The following is a 3,276-nucleotide window of genomic DNA, read 5'->3' as shown; positions in this document are numbered from 1 at the left end:
TCTGTTCTGCTTCATTTATCTTGTAATATTTTGTTTTCCTTGATATGAGCAGTATCACAAGCAGTTGAAGTCATTTCTCCAAGAATAAAGTAAACACATTACTCCTAAAGGTAATTCATCATGTTACTTAATTACTCAGTGGAGAAAATCACACTAATGCACTACATTATTCACACACCAACACAAATCCCTCTCCTAATGAGGATACACATACGAGTTTTCTTTTTAGTGTTTAAGTTTGAACACAAAGTTGAAAACCAGCGCAAAAATGTAATCACAGTGATTCTGCTGTACAAATATGAACGAAGCCTCCAGTGCTGCAAGCCTCACTGCTCATCACGCACAAAGTTGTGTGATGCAGTTGTTTCCATCTAAGGCTACATCCACAGTACACGGGTATTTTTGAAAACGCAGATTTGTCTATGCGTTCGGGCCTTTCGTCCACATGTAAACAGCGTTTTGGGTCACTGGAAACTGAGATTAAAAAAAAAAAACTCCTTGAGATTTTGGAAAACTTTTTTTTTTTCTTTTGGAAAAGAAAACGGAAAATCCCTGTTTTCAAAAATACTCGTGTACGTGTGGACGTAGCCTAAAAGTACAAGTATGCACTGCAGTACTTGCACATCCTTAACATCTGCACATCCCTTACAGTGAAAATAACTGTCAGTGTGATAAGACATCATCTCAGTATCAACATAATATTTCGTTTCTGTAATATATTGGAGAAAATTTTTATGTTAGAGTTATTTGTAATATATTTTATCATTTAATATTAGTACTTTAACTTGTTTGCTACTGTCTTACTGTCCTGGAGTAACTGTGAACACATACTTTCCTCTGGGATTAATAAAGTTTTTGGATTCTGACCTGGATACAGTTTTGTTTGAAAAAGTCACGTTAGGTGTTTCAGGTAACTGAAGAACCGTGTTGTACAGTGTACAGTGCAGTGTTGTAATTGTACTGATTGGCTAGATAATGTTTACTTTGGTGAGTGATGGCACGTACCGTATGGGAATTTCCAGGTGGCTCAGCAGTACTGAGGGTAGTGGGCATTTTACTGGGAGGTGCTTAGGTAACAAAAGGCCATGCACCAGGTGTTGTAGCCCTGCTCAGTGAACAGGGTGGATTCAACACAGTCCTCTAAGCCACAACCAGCGACTGTACTTTCGGCTAGATGAGTCACTTCAGCTGATTAACTGATAAGTGTGTGTGTGTGAATGGGTGAATGACTGAATGTAGTGTGAAGCGCTTTGGGGTCCTTAGGGACTAGGAAAGCGCTATACAAATGCAGGCCATTTACCATTTACCATAAGTTGGGAGCTGGGTTTCCTTTAGATCTTTTAGACAGATGTTAAAGCACCGCCTCAAGAATCTTAACCTACAGCTTTCTGAACTGTGTGGATTTATGTGTTTGTCAAACAGTGATTATTATCTGCTGGAGTTTTTAAACTGTTTCTATTTTTTTACTTTTTGTTTTCTTCACATCATTTTAGATAAAACGTTAGTAATTGTAATCCTGGACCTGCTGTCATCGTTATGGTTTCCTGGCAGAAGCCAGTGTGTTCACTTGGAGCAGTCAAGTTTATGGTGGAACCTGGCGAGGTGATGGTCATTTTAACAATGTTCCACACTGTGATGACACCTCCGTCTGTCCCCTTGTTTCTTTATTTGAGTTACATTTTCAATAAAGCAATAAAGCCGCTTGTAACAGTGCTTGAACTGGAGACGAGGTAACAGAGATGGACACAGGTGCAGAAACCAACCCGGAAGCGAGACGGTAAGAGAACAAAGGATTTATTCCTCCCCACAAGTAAACACAAGCGAAAGCAAAACGACGCCACCACACTAGTGGCTCGTAGGATAACCTAAGGTAACTAAGTGTGACCTAGACAACTCTAGGAGGCAGCTGAACAGCAGAGGCAGCGGGGAGGTGGAAACTGGACTATGAAGGGGCCGGGGCACTGTAATGAGAGGAGATCACAGTCAGTGGGATCCAGCAGACAATCAACGATCCTCCACAGTTAAACTGAGTTGCCTTACTTGGTTTCAGGTGGAGGGGACAGGTAGGGCGGAAGGCCCGGATGTGGTCGAGACGTGGGGAGGCAGGCAACGTCGTATCAGCAGCAGGCGGCCCAGGTCCAGGAAAGCGGGGAGGAGGAAGACAAGACCTCCACTCCAGGAGCTACCTCTGAGAACAAGAAGAACAGGTAAGTCGTCACACGGGTTCTGGACAGAGCAATCACACTCCACTTGACTAACATGGGGATAGCAGATACTCAGGCGATGAACGGTTGAGTGCGCAGGTCTGATAAACTGCCGGAATAATTGCCCACAGGTGGTCAGCCAGGGAGGAGCAACCGAACTCCGCCTAAAGGAGGAGGAGCCGCTGTTGGAGACCTGCAGGTAGCCACCCAGACCATGACACATATTAAGACGTATGTGTGACGTATTAACTTTATTCAAGGAAGGTTAAAAAAAAATGCTTAGAAATGCTTAAGCTACGTTAATGTGTTTTGCCCAAGTGTCTGGCTGCCTGCATGTTTTGAAATTCTTATGTTTGCTTTCACAATCTTGCCCCGCCTTACCTCTATAACCTTCTTCCTTCCCCCACACCCCGTCAGGTCACCCGGCCAGCTGCTCCTGCAAGTACCGAGATCCGGGAGGAAACTCAGAGGGGACATGGCTTTTTCTTCTGTTACTCCTTAATTATGGAATAACTTGCCCAGTACATTAGAAAGGCCCCTTTGCTATCCAGTTTTAAAACATGTCTTGAAATTCGTTTTTATTTTTTCCCTTTCTGCCCCAATGAGACATTTTTCTTTTAGTTTTTCAGTTTTTCTTTTAATTATTTGACTTTTTTCAAATGTGATTTTATTGATATCTTATGTATTTTTATAATTTAGTTCCAGTGTGCAGCACTTTGTGTCAGCTGTGGTTGTTCGTAAGTGTTTTTTATAAATAAAGATGAATGGCTGTGTTAGGTCAAGATCTACATATTACCAGAACAATACCGATTGTAGCAATAATTTGTTAGATGTCATATTTTAAACAATGTAATTATGTAAATTAACGACTATATTCAAGTGTTATAGAGTAACACTAAAGATAAAGTAAATATATAGATGAAAACTTTGCACTGACTGTTAAAATATGCAGCATAACAAACACAGAACATGCACAAAAACTACACAAACTTAGCATGCGCACACAACATCAGCAAACGTGCACACATTGAACACAGTCGTAAGGTTGGTGTATTTGTATATCCCAATTCTT

At 41.2% G+C, this 3,276-nt stretch overlaps 1 long non-coding RNA gene across 1 annotated transcript; it reads left to right on the top strand.

Moving 5' to 3' along the window:
- The first annotated feature begins 2,056 nt into the window (after nucleotides 1-2,056).
- LOC143417068 (uncharacterized) lies at nucleotides 2,057-2,944 on the top strand. The gene is made up of 3 exons (XR_013097281.1): nucleotides 2,057-2,207; nucleotides 2,336-2,403; nucleotides 2,622-2,944. It is a non-coding gene; the product is annotated as an uncharacterized LOC143417068 (long non-coding RNA).
- Nucleotides 2,945-3,276: the final 332 nt, after the last annotated feature.

Source organism: Maylandia zebra, linkage group LG3, assembly GCF_041146795.1.
Source record: "Maylandia zebra isolate NMK-2024a linkage group LG3, Mzebra_GT3a, whole genome shotgun sequence".
In the NCBI taxonomy this organism is placed as follows: domain Eukaryota; kingdom Metazoa; phylum Chordata; class Actinopteri; order Cichliformes; family Cichlidae; genus Maylandia; species Maylandia zebra.
This window is presented reverse-complemented; position numbering and strand designations above follow the sequence as displayed.